The following is a 13,804-nucleotide window of genomic DNA, read 5'->3' as shown; positions in this document are numbered from 1 at the left end:
GATGAAGTAATTTGTAAGACACATCCTTAACCTTATTGGTTATTAAGTATTTAGATGACAAAGTCCACACTAATTAATTAATAATTATTTATTACCATCGACTGTGAGTGACGTCACTTCCCAATGCAAACACGCCCAATAAAATGGCCCCACCCCTGTCACTTGATTGACAGGTTTCCGTGTAGACATTGGAAATTCAAATGCAAAAGGTATTGCGAGTCCATTTGAGTTTTGGCAGTTTACATGCACAGTGCAGAGAGAGTGAAAAGGCAAATGTTGTAATTAATATTATGTTTAAATATGACAGGCTCATAGCTCATAAGATATGGGAAACACAATGACAAACGGACTTTGCATTTCCATTTTAAATTTGGCAGACATTGTGCGTTTGTTTAATCGAAAATGAAAACGGTAATGCGCAATTTGCATTTGCATTTGGATTATGTCACATTTTATGCGTCCACAAATTGAAAACGCAATTGCAAATACAATTTGCAATTCCTTTTGAATAAAGTCTGCAATATCATTCCATACTTTGCGCATGAGTGGGCAACTACCGACAGCCCCCTCTGGCGGTCACATCCGGGACATTTGCTCATGTGCGCGCGCCTGACCCATCTGAAATATTTTTCACAGACGCCATTTTCTTTGCTCGCGATGCGGCGCATATGAGGATGGAAAACGGCGAAATAAAGTATTTAATCTTATTCATAAAATGTGTTTTGTAATATCGTTTTATAACGATATTTATTTGCTGTGTGCGCATAAACTTTTCTCAACGACATTTCCTTTCACTCGCGAAGTGGAACAGACGAGGAAATGTCAATTATTTTCTATGAGGGAATTCTGAAAGTAAGTGTTTTTATCTTTTATTTATTTATTTAATAACACTATATTGATTTATAGCGATATTTATGTGCTGTTCTCCAAGAGAGATATATTCTTTCACTCGCGATGGGGAGAAGGTGGGGGGAATTTGGTTTTATCAAAGGAAAACACCATAATTAAGTGTTTTACCTCGTTTACATGTATTTTCTTTTATTTAATTTTACTTTATGACGATATTTAACGTTAAATGCTTTGCGCGCCTAAACGAGCCTAACAGTCTCTCACAGATGTGAACTGCTGTGCAGACGCGGAGGCTGCTCAGAGAAGGGAGAGTTAAGCGTTTACCTCATTTAAAATATCTTTTATAACATCATATTGATTTATAGCGACATTAATATGTTGTGTGCTCCTACACTTTCCTCAGAGAGATATTTTCTTTCACTCGAAGCGGAGGAGAAGGGGAAGTTGTTAACAAGGAAAACACCGAAAGTAAGTGTTCTTCATTTACTATATGTTTTTCATAAAATAATATTATGTAATAATGATATTTGTATGCTGTGCGTGCCTAGACGATCTGAAACGTTTCTCACAGATTAAATTTTATGTCAAATCAAACCACTGTAAACGGCCCAAATCTAAAATAGCAATATCATTAGTAAGTAAATTGTTTCTTGTATGTCTGTCTTGTGATCAAATTTTGTGATTACATTAAGCATTCATTTAATAAGTTTTCATAATGTCGATGTGTCTGTATATTGGATTTATATGTATGTATGTTTGTTTCATATATCCATATATTTTCATATATATTCATTTGTATATATTTGTAAATAACTTTTCAATATACGGTACTCAAACTCTATACTGCATGAGTAAAATTGTTCACCATTCAAAGTGAATTTGTGCCCTCAAAAGACTTGGCATATGACACATGGGTAGCATGAACTACAAATTAGATATTATTTTTTTGGTATGCTTGTACTGTCATTTATTTATGTGCTGTCCCATTTATGTGCATTCATTCTGATAGATGGAGCCCTGCCTCAGCGCATTGAGATCAACATGGAATTCAAGAATCACAACCTATTTTCCAGTAAGACGGACTTCTTTTTAAAACAAAAATCTATATTTTTACAGTGAGTTAAATGCTTTTCCTTTAAGGGTTATATTTTACCCAGAAATTTAAATAATCATCTACTTACCCTTGAATTTTGTCTTATGTCAAATCAAAAAAGGAGATTTAAATAAAATGTCCTGAATATGCTTGTCCATATAGTGTCAGTCTATGGCGAATAACATCAAGCTGTTAAAATATAAGTCAAAGTATAATAGAGTGGTCTTTTGTATCATGTGATGTATGTTCCAAGTGTTCTGCGGGTATACAATAAGGTTTGGTGAGAAACATACTGAACTTTTTCATTTTATTTAACAAACATCCTGACTTGGTTGTTGGTCTCTGTGCATGACTGAGTGGTCATGAGACACAATTAGTTCAGTTCACACTGAATTGTACACAAGTTGTGAAAAAAAAATCAAGATTAATAAAAATATTACATAAAAAAACTAAGCATGGAAATCTCCCAAAAATGTGTAATTTCTTCACTGACTCCGGACTGGAGCTTCGGTTGTCATGACAGTCAAAATGACAGCTGACAGATGAACTTGATCACTTCCTGTTGCAATGAGCAGTGTTGGGGGTAATGCATTACAAGTAACGCGAGTTACGTAATCAGATTACTTTTTTCAATAACTAGTAAAGTAACGCATTACTTTTTAATTTACAAGAAAATATCTGAGTTACTTTTTCAAAAAAGTAACGCCAGTTACTTTGTATTCCCATTTTTTGACTGACAAGCCTCCTGTTCCCATATTGGGAGAAATCGGAAGTATGGAGGCGTTGTGTGCGCTGTGTGAACATGTTACTGTAGTTCTAGACTAAATGTGAATGTGCATTAATTCATCCCACTCACAAAAAAAAACAAAAAACAAAACAGATTTAGTATTCATCAAAATTAATCAAAACAGTGAAATGCAAACTCAGAATATGACGCAAACCTGCAATAACTAAATATATTAATAACACAAATGTATCTATTCCCATTTTATTAACAGTGTCTTTGCTGTTGACCTTTAATGATCCAGTTCAACCATACTAATAATTAAAAAATGACTTTAGATAAACTAACAATTGTGCTTCATTGTTTTTTTTTTTATTGCTGAAGAGTGTTGAACCTTCTTCTCCTGTGTTCTACTGTACAGACGGGAATTTACTTTTCCTTCAGCCTGAGGTTTATTCATTACACTTTTTGGTGTGAAAGGGCTTTTACATTTGCTATAAATAGAACTTCTTATATTAAAAACAATCAAGCCCTGCTCATATTTAAAAAGTAACGTGAAAGTAACGCAAAAGTAATGTAACACATTACTTTCCATAAAAAGTAACTAAGTAACGTATTTAGTTACTTTTTTAGGGAGTAACGCAATATTGTAAGGCATTACTTTTATAAGTAACTTTCCCCAACACTGGCAATGAGCACAACAGATGTATTTTATTTTGTGTTTTTATTCATCTTGATTGTTCACAACGCACATTCATGCACAGAGACCAGCAGTCAGGTAAATAAAGATGACATCATTTTTATTTTTTTGGGGCGAAATAACCCTTAAAACAAATTCTTCACCTGAATTGTTATTTACTTATACTCATGCCATTCCACAGACATGTTTTGAGTAAACTATTATTGTATTGTAATTGATACTTGTCTCTGACATTTCACTTGTTAATAATAGCTTTGATAAATGGATGTGAAATGATTCTGTTTTTTTCCCCCCATTTTTACAGGAGCACTTTTGTGATGCTGCAAGTGGGAGTGGATTTCTTGCTTAGCTGGAAACTGCAGAGAACCACGTCTTGTCATCCTAAAAAAAAGAAAGAAACTACTCCCTCCAAGGAGGTCCAAACACCATTGGCACAGACTTTGTTCAGTGATGAGTAACATACATTCAGCCAGGGCCGTCCTTGGGGGGTCCAACTGGTGCGGTCGCAACGGACTCCGCACTTGAGGGGTAAACAGACTGAATGCCACCCCGGGAATGCGCCCTACTTTGCACCTTCGCATCAGCCTAGTATGACCCTTCATTCAGCTTTGATGATAATGAATGAGATGCTGTGGTTTAAGCAGATACATGTAAGCACTATAAACCTAATAAAATTCTAAATACATATTGACAAAATAAGAATTTGCACTGATTTGCTTTGACTTGCCTTTATACTGATTTGCTTTGACTATATGTTTAAATTTTTTAAGAATATGTTGTTTAAATGTATTGAAAACACTGAATGTGAAGACATTTTTGTTACAAGAGTTACAATGTTTCAATTTAAATAAATAATTGTAAACGCATTGATTTGTGGATTATTTTATATATATATATATGTATGTTTGTATGTATATATATATATTTTTTTACTTGAACATTGAACACCTGAACCTGAACACCACACAATTAACTCAATTTTAACACTCTTGAAATGTATATTTGACTCCCTCCATTTCGGAGTTAAAATAACACTATCAGAAGTGTGAAATATGTACATTACACACAGAGTACATTTTAAAACCATGCTGGATTTACAAATAAACTCTTTCAGTGTTAAAATGTACTCTGTGCGTAATGTACATATTTCACACTTTCGAAAGTGTTATTTTAACTCCCAAAACGGAGGGAGTCATATATAAATTTCAAGAGTGTTAAATTTAACTCAAATTGAGTTCAGTGTACACTGGCGTTTTTGCTGTGCCGGGTGTCTAATTTTTCCGTCAGACAAGACGAGTCGGGTTGGCGTGAACAAGTTTCTTTGGCAATGAATGTTTGGGGCTTACCCTCCTTGTGAAGGGTGTCAATGATTGTCTTCTGGACAACTGTCAGATCAGCAGTCTTCCCCATGATTGTGCACAACCCTTCTATTTATCTTAGCCTCAATATGTGACCTGCACCCAACTGAAGTTTGGTACCAAAAAAAATATTGATTGCAAGTTTGAGATGATTGAAGTGTTTATGTATAGCTTGTATTGGCTTAACATTGGTTTTAATAAAAAAAAAAAAAAAAAAAGTTTTGTACTCAAATTTGTCTGTTTTTATAATTAAGTTAAAACAAGACATTCTTTTAGATCATCTTAACTTGATACTCTAATTCAAAGACATTACTTCATTGAAATTACTAAATTGAACCCACTATTGGGGATAAGTTAACAGAATGCTCATTACTGAGTTCACTTTATTTTGAACTTGCATAGCAAAGTTGAAACAACAATAATTGTATAGTCATGTTGACTCACAGAAGGCAATTCACAGCTTAACATGACTCAAAATAATGAGTTAAAACAATTCATTAATCCATTTTGTTTTTAATTGAAATTTTGAGGCAGCTGCTTAACTTATGATTTTAAGTAGAAACCTAGTAGATATTTTTTTACAGTGTATGTATTTAACTCATGTAAAACATCCCAACTCACTGTGTAATGCTTAAGTAAATATTTACCGCTCGAGCTACTGTGGGAAACACATCGCTCTTACAGTAAAGTGACAAACTACTCAATAATACTTCTCTTCACAATGGAGTCTTGCTGTTGTGATGACTTCATTCACTCCCCCGGCTCAATCGAATAACTATAAAGGGATGGTTATTAGCAGTTTCCTTCTCATGTTTAGAGTTCAGCTCACAGCAACTTACAAGAATTGCCAACGTTTTTGAGATGAGATTTGTTTGTTTGTTTGACTATTCATTTGTTAATTTATTTGTTATTATTATTTTATAGATTTACCCCCCCCCCCATTTACTAAATGAAATATTAATTAATTAAAACAATAATAAATGATTAAATTAAATAAAAAACAATTGCAATCAAGTTTTTTTTTAGATAAAAAAAAAAACATAGACTACCGGCTCTTTGTAAGCCTATACATTTCTGGCTGATGGATGTGCCAACTATCTCACTTTTTACCCCTTATCAATTTTTGCTAATGAGTTTAACAGTGTCAACTAATGTCACACTGAGCCACTGTAAACCATGAAGTGTTTGATGGTACTAATTAAAAGGTGGTAAATAATGTAACTCAAGGCAATACAGTAGCACTGGGATTCAAAAGAAAAATTAAGAATTTTGCATGACACAGGGTAAATAAATTGACCCAGTAAGAGGCAGAGAGCCTTTGGAAATGAAGCGTTTGTAGTGAGGGCCGCGGGGCACAGTAATGTCTTTACATGATGGCAGGAGGACAGGGAGTTTATTGCCCCCGTGGTGAACCTTGGCCCCGGGGCAAGTGCTCCGGCATTATCGCTCTCAGGTGATCAAGGCAACCAGTAGCGCTCCTCTCAGCAGGTGGTAAGCCTGAGAGATGGGAAAATGCAAGCTCTCAGACTTTAAACGTGCGATATACATCTGTCCACCAGAGGGTGTACGAAACAAAAACGAAAATTATGTTAATCAAGGCTGAATTAAAACAAAATGTATGTCAACATATATATATATATATATATATATATATATATATATATATATATATATATATATATATCTTTGGTTATATAATGCAATGATATGACAGCAGGTGTGGACAGAGTGTCCAGACAATTTTGTGGGCTACTGTTGTTTTTTTTCTTCATTTTTTCATTAAATACATCAACAAAGAGCGAAAGTTAACCAACCAATACTTACCGGAGATGAACAAAATGAACACCCGTTAATGTTGTCACCTTCATACACACATATGGAAGTTTCTCGTAGAGAAGTGCACTGAAACTAGTTGGTTCTTATTTATTTAGTTCACATAAAGGTGCAACAGCTAAGGTAAGCCGTAAGCGCTAGTGTTTTGGGATCTGTGAGTGGAGATAATTAGCGATCTGTGTGTGATTTCAGCACCGCTGCTGTCGGACAGCTCCTGCGCGCTCAACACCTCCTGACTGCCATCCTGCGATCACGTGACAGTTAGATCGCTAATATTTCTCTGCCTTTCCGTTCATTTGACCAGAATAGTCTTAAAAGTTCAACAGGTGGATTCTACGTTAGGACTGAATTGCATTTAAAGTTAAGGGAAACAGAGTACATTTACAAGTAATTATAATATCTACCAGTAATCATTTAATAAACTGATATCTAACACTGTCAACAAACTTCAAAAAGGTAGTTTTTTCTCTCTAGATTTATATTCGTTAACAGTTTAAAGTCAACAACGCCACCTTGAGGTCTTAAAATGTAACGTTGTAGATTAGTTTGTAAAGTGGGACCTATACCTTGATACGGTATATAGAATACAATAAAATAAAATATAACCTGTTGGTATAACATATTGTGGTATATAATTTATTAAATGTAATTTCTGTAACAAAGTCTTTGTCACTTTATTGTCATCAATTTAATACATTGTTCCTGATTAAACCTTTGTTTTCTTAAATGACTTAAAAATATATATTAAAACTAAGCAGGACCTCTTAATGAGACCTGTATTAAAATAAATAAATAAAAATATTAGCTTTTTTCCTACTTGTATAGCCTAGTTTGTGTGGGAGTCTGTTCTTAATTAGTTACAGGGTAACTAAGTGTTCATGCTAAGTCTTTACTTAATTTCCAAATGGCACCACACACACACACACACACACACACAAAACTCAACTGTCTAAATACATTTGTCTTTTCTAGACCAAAACAATCCAGTCAACATTACCCATCAACTGCACAAAGGCACAAATGTATCAGTTTAGTGTCTTAATGTCTGGATCATATTAGATTGTGAATCTCTGTGTCCTGTGCTTTACCCCTTCAACACTCCTTCAAGAGGGCAGAGAAAGGCATTGTTAGGGACAATCTGTGTTTTATAGAGAGCCTCATGCTGGGTTGATCTCTCACTGCAAACATCTCTCACACACTCCCAAATAAACAATGCTTGTCTTTTCACATAGATATGTTTCTGAAACACATCACAGTTAATTAGAAACTTAACTGAGACTACTGTGCCATACATCTTCATATGTCAGAGGTTAACAGATAATTTTCAGACTGAAGCTACAGCTTCAACATGATACAGAACAAAATGCATGTCCAGTTTGTATTTTTCTGCCAGTAATCATCAAATTTCACATGCATATTTCAAAAACAGAACCGTTCCATCCATAGCATTTTTTAGCACATTCGATTAGATCGTTTTTTTACATACAAACACACACGCACGCTTGCATGCACACACATACACACACACACACACACACACACACACACACAGTCCATTAAGAAGCTATTGAGGTCCTCACAAGTTCAAAGAGAGGAGGGCAGTTCCTGTCAGTATCACAAGTTGTGGAGTGTTTTTCAAATGTCTAATGGATTATATTGATTTAAGCTCAACTTTTGCATGGGGATGTACAGCACTTAAACATGACATCAGTTTAGTGATAATGCATGCAAGTAATTTCCGCATAAGCCAAAAATCTGTTTTAAAGGGATAGTTCATCTAAAAATTGATTTCCATTTTGAAGTATGTTAGCAACCAAAGAGTTTCAGTTCTCATTTACTTCCATTTTGAAAAAAGCTGGTAACCAAAGTGCCGGTTCCCATTTCAATTTTGAAGTATTTTGGAAACCAAATAGTTTCAGTTCTCACTGACTTCAATTTTGAAGAGAGTTCGCAACCAGACGCCTTCAGTCCCTGTTGACTTACATTTTGAAAAAAGCTGTTAACCAAACAGCATTGGTTCTCATTGACCTCCAATTTGAAGAATGTTGGTAACCAAACAGTTTCGGGTCCCATTGAATTCCATTATATTGATAAAAAATATATAGTAATTGTCAATTGTAAATGAGACTGTTTTATGTTCAGCAAAAAATAAAAATAAAAATGCATACATGACTTGGAAGACATGAGGGTAAGTTGATGAAAGACTTTTATTTTTGAGTGAACTATCCTTTTAAGAACAGTATGTGCTTGATAGTGAACAATCACATAATTGTCTTTGAGCTGTACTGTACACCTCAAAATGTACAAAGATGTATAAGCAAGTAGCCACTTAGCAGAAGCTTTTCTTCAAAGTAGATCAGTACTATATAGACACAATCCCCATGAGGCTAGTTGTCTTGCTCAAGGGCACAGTGTTGATGGCCCATGACCAGCAACCATCTAGCTATAAGCGTGTGTTGGCTGCAATGTATACATGATGTTTCATAACACACTAAAAACCAATCACCACCATTTTTTTTGTTTGTTTTTTTGTTTGTTTGTTTGTTTGCTTGTTTTTGAAATGATTAATTTTACATTGTAAGGGTACTTGATCCAAAGAGTTAAAAGTCACAGTAAAGGGTTCTATTCTATATAGAATTTTATTTCAAATAAGTGCTGTTCTTTTTAACTTTTTTTTATCAAAGAATCCTGACAAAAATGTATTCCAGTTTCCACAAAATATTAAGCAGCACAACTGTTTTCAACATTGATCATGACAATAAATGATTTTTGAATAAAACAGAAAACAATTACTTTAAATTGTCACAATATTTCACAAAATTACTGTATTTTTGTTCAAATAAATGTACCCTAGGTGAGCATAAGAAACTTAAAAAAACTTTTGAACAGTAATATATGTATCAAAAATCATCATTACGTACGTATACTGTATATTCCCCGGGAATCAAACCCATAACCTTGGTGTTGCCATCAGTTGATCAAATAAATCTACTGTAGGTTTCACTGTTTCACTGTCGTTTTAAATGCATAAATAAATGTCTTGTCTAAGCCAAACGTGCATGAAAGAGAAGCTGTTTAGTCCATAAAACCATTGATAATGCCTCTGAATCTTTTACAAAAGCTAACTATCAACAATCCAGGCTTCAAAAGACATTGTCCCATGTCATCCGAGGGGAGTTTAATCAAACAAAGTGTGCTCCTTATGCATGGACTTTCAGAGAAGGTCATCTACATACGCCTACACAAGCCATATCTGTTTTGGGATCATGTTGGTTGACCACAGCGGACGTTCTCTCCTGGACGGCCCTCTTTTTGAGTGAATATCCTGCCGACTGCGGCCCTGAAAGAGATGCCGGAACAAAGCAGGTATTTGTTTCAAAGGAGTGTTGTTTTAGGAAGAGACTTAGAGGTCTCGAATTAAAGTCAACCCCTTTCGAGGTCACTCAAGATCCTCCTCTCTCCACGGCTCGGCCCAGCCATGAATACAGCCACTTCAGTGCCCTCGGAACAAAAGGGCAGGAAGAATACAGGCGACTGGGGGAGCAGCGAACCCACTGGGAGGGATGGACAACATGCTGGCTCAGACTGGGAGGAGGGAGTCTGTTTCAGCCAGTCTGTCGGGCTTAGAGTTAAAGATTACCTTTGAAATATGCACCCCTCCTCTGTCCCTATAACTCTGCTCCTCTCTCTCGCCATCGCTCAGACCTGCGGGCAGGCGTGGAGAGCAGTTTGATGAGTCCCGGAGAAGATCCTCTTTGATGACAGAGAAGGATCTTTTTGTTCTCTAATCCTTCTCTGGTCTTAAACATTTTAAGCCCAACTGGACCTCAGAGAAGCTGTGCTGAAGCTCGGGGTCTCAATGGAAGCATTCTTCCCCAAACCGTGCTCGTACCAAACGCAGAGGAATCTTCCCTCGTGCATCTCAAACCATTCAAAAGTTCAGAGTCTCTAACAAGTTGCACATCAGTATGCTTAACTTTCACTGCAGGTCACCTCAAACAACCAGGAACAGGTTATTAAGGCAGGAAACCACAGGTGAATAAGCTGACATTTTAACAGATAATGCCTCACTTCCCCTATTGATTAGTCATAGTACATTAAGACAATTGTTCTGTTTTACAAGTTTCTGAAATGTTTAATATGCAACAAATAAGCGATATTTATGTACACTTCCAGAATAGAAATGTAAACACTGGATAAAGCCAGGTTCACAAAGCCGTATTATTTTGTTGTTATTTTCACCTTGAAATCTATAAGTATGTATAAGTATAAAATAAAAAATAAATAAAAAACAAATCCCATAGACAAACTTTGTAGTAGGGACTTGAGTCATATCCAGAGACCAGAATACTGGACCAGCAATTAACACCCTAACAACACCTTAGCAATCACACACTAGATCCTATCATCATGGCAGCAGGTTTTACACAAACCACCACTAGCATCTCTTCAAAAATGTTAAAAACATATAGCTATTTGCTTGATCAACTGATTAAAACTTGTAGATCAAATTCTCAGTGTTAGGATTAGAATGTGTTTCTGCTGTGGACAAGCTTAATCTTACCAGTGTGAACCATGCTCAAACTTATGCACATATCAGAGTAATATAAAAACATATGTGCACACTCACCTTTGCACATTACTAAAAAGATGTCTAATTATGTAAAAACATGCACATGTCTAGCCACCATCACACAAAAGAATACACAAACACACACCGAAACAAGCTTGCTGGAGGACAAGCTGGTGGAGAACAGAAGGTTTGTTCCCTTGTGTCGTTCCAGCCAGTAATCGGCACATTTGACACACATGACATGACAAAAAAGATGAAAGAGTTTTTAAAAAGATTTCATCTGCCCTTTTAGCATCACACACACTGACCGTCTCACACGATGACCTCAAAGAGAAGAATTACGCACTAGGCTTATAAATGTTGCACTTATACAATGATGTTTTTGGCCACTACGATTTTTTACATGTCTTCTAAGAGTGCATTTATTTGATAAAAAATACAGTAAAATGGTAATATTGTAAAATTGCAATTTAAAATACCAGTTTTCTATTGTTATAATTTTTAATGTAATTTATTGCTGTCATGCAAAGAATTTTTTAGCATCATTATTCAAGTCTTAAGTGTCACATGATCCTTCAGAATTCATTCTAATATGCTGATTTACTTCTCAAGTTTTCTGATTATTATCAATGATCACATTTAACATACAATTATTTACATTTAATGTACTTTATTTTTTTATTTATTTTTTCTGCAGCCGCTTATAAATGTCTTGCAGCACCCTAGGGGGCATGTTGAGTTGACAATCAAATGGAGCCATAGGCAGATACAATAAATGGCATGTACAAAGCTGAAAGGTCACTTCCATTTGTTCAGGCTTGAGTGTGTGTAACAGACACCACTGAACATACGGAAAGAGCACTGAAGGTTAAGTGGCCATGAGACGTGAAGTACCTCAGAATAAACATACACACACACACAAGCATACACCTAGTGTGTCCTCCCATAGATTTCTGTTACTCTTAATTGAAATAAATCGCAACACACCTATCACCTATTACTACAGACTTACCTCTCTCTCTCTCTCTCTCTCTCTCTCTCTATAGTCTTGAGCTTGTGCTCCTATTATTGTTGCTTTATTGATTAAAGTCACAATTTTAATTTAAATCATATAGTAAAACTAGAAGCTAGTGCGCATAAGGCTATAAATATCATAGCATAGAAAGTCACATCACATTTGGCTTACACAACATACATTTTATGCTCCTCTTACACATAAAGCAAATACATTTTCTGATCTTATGTGGGTTCTGGTAGAATATAGAAAGCATATTTTAAGCTTACAACTGTAGAATTATACATGATCTTAATATAAATTTAATTTCATAATTAATAACAATTACTAATAAAGTACTAAAACATATTTGAAACCACTAAAACAACAAAACTTTTTTTTCTGTCAGCATATTTTTGGTTTCTCATCTTTAAAAAAAAATAAATAAATATATATATATATATATATATATATATATATATATATATATATATATATATATATATATATATATATATATATATATATATATATATATATATATATTATATGATAGGCTTTCCATATATCTCTTCTTCGCTGGTCATCACGGCTCAATGTGCCATTACACATTGAAATTACATTTTATGACCTTTCCACAGAAGTGGCATATTCATCATGACCTAAACATATGCCTTTATAATGATATATAACTCACAGTTGTATTGCAGTATGCAGTAAATGCAAATAAATCAATATAAACACACCTTTGGTTTGGGGATCATGCGTGCCAGCAGGTGCATTTCCTAACCACATGACCAGAAAGTGAGAGATCCCTAGTGGCCTCAATCCTTACGTCCTACAGCAGCATGGCCTCTCATCTAAAGACTTGTCCAACTGATGGTGCTGTGTGCCATCTAGAGGACCTAACGAGACAATAAATACCTATTGTTACTACTTTACTAAAATAAACACATATGTACAAATATGTTGTTGCTATTTGTGATCTGGGTTGTATCCAAAACGATTTCAGTGGGGACCAAAAGTCTGAGACCACACTGAATAGCCTATCTTTGATTTATAATCCCATTTAAACCTATAAATAAAGACAAAATCTGTTTGGGATTTTAAGACATGAAATTCTGATGTAAGAAGTGTAATGATGTAAGTGGAATATGATTCTAAAAATACAATAGTATATTGACTTGTGGTATCAGATTTTTGGACCCCATATGGTGTGCAAAATAAATAGCTTAGTTTAATGCATGTGTTTACTGTGAATAATGTCAATACCGACTGTATAAAAACATTATACATTACATTTTTTGGTGTTTTGTGCTATATACTCCATCTAAACACAACTAATACATTTTACTCATTATTTTTATTATGAAGGTTGTTACGACTTCATGGTAATCAAGACGTGATTGAAGGCTTACTTCTATAAATTCATTTTTCATACAGCAAAGACAGTTTGCGCCAATGCAGTCAAACAAGCTGTGCGGATCTTCAGTCATGTAATTTGTCTGTTACTCTACTTAAAAAACTGAAGTGCGCCGCCCGGGAATCGAACCCGGGTCGCAAGAATGGGAATCTTGCATGATACCACTACACCAGCGGCGCCCGTTTGTCACCACGCAAAAGCCCACCCTCAACAAATTATTTGAAATGTAATGAAAAAATATTTTTAAGGCCTTACGC

The 13,804-nt window shown here is 35.0% G+C and overlaps 1 non-coding gene across 1 annotated transcript; it reads right to left on the bottom strand.

Moving 5' to 3' along the window:
* Window positions 1-13,655: 13,655 nt before the first annotated feature.
* trnag-ccc (transfer RNA glycine (anticodon CCC)) lies at window positions 13,656-13,726 on the bottom strand. The gene has a single exon. It is a non-coding gene; the product is annotated as a tRNA-Gly (tRNA).
* Window positions 13,727-13,804: the final 78 nt, after the last annotated feature.

The sequence above is a fragment of the Carassius carassius genome, chromosome 20, assembly GCF_963082965.1.
Source record: "Carassius carassius chromosome 20, fCarCar2.1, whole genome shotgun sequence".
NCBI lineage: Eukaryota > Metazoa > Chordata > Actinopteri > Cypriniformes > Cyprinidae > Carassius > Carassius carassius.
This window is presented reverse-complemented; position numbering and strand designations above follow the sequence as displayed.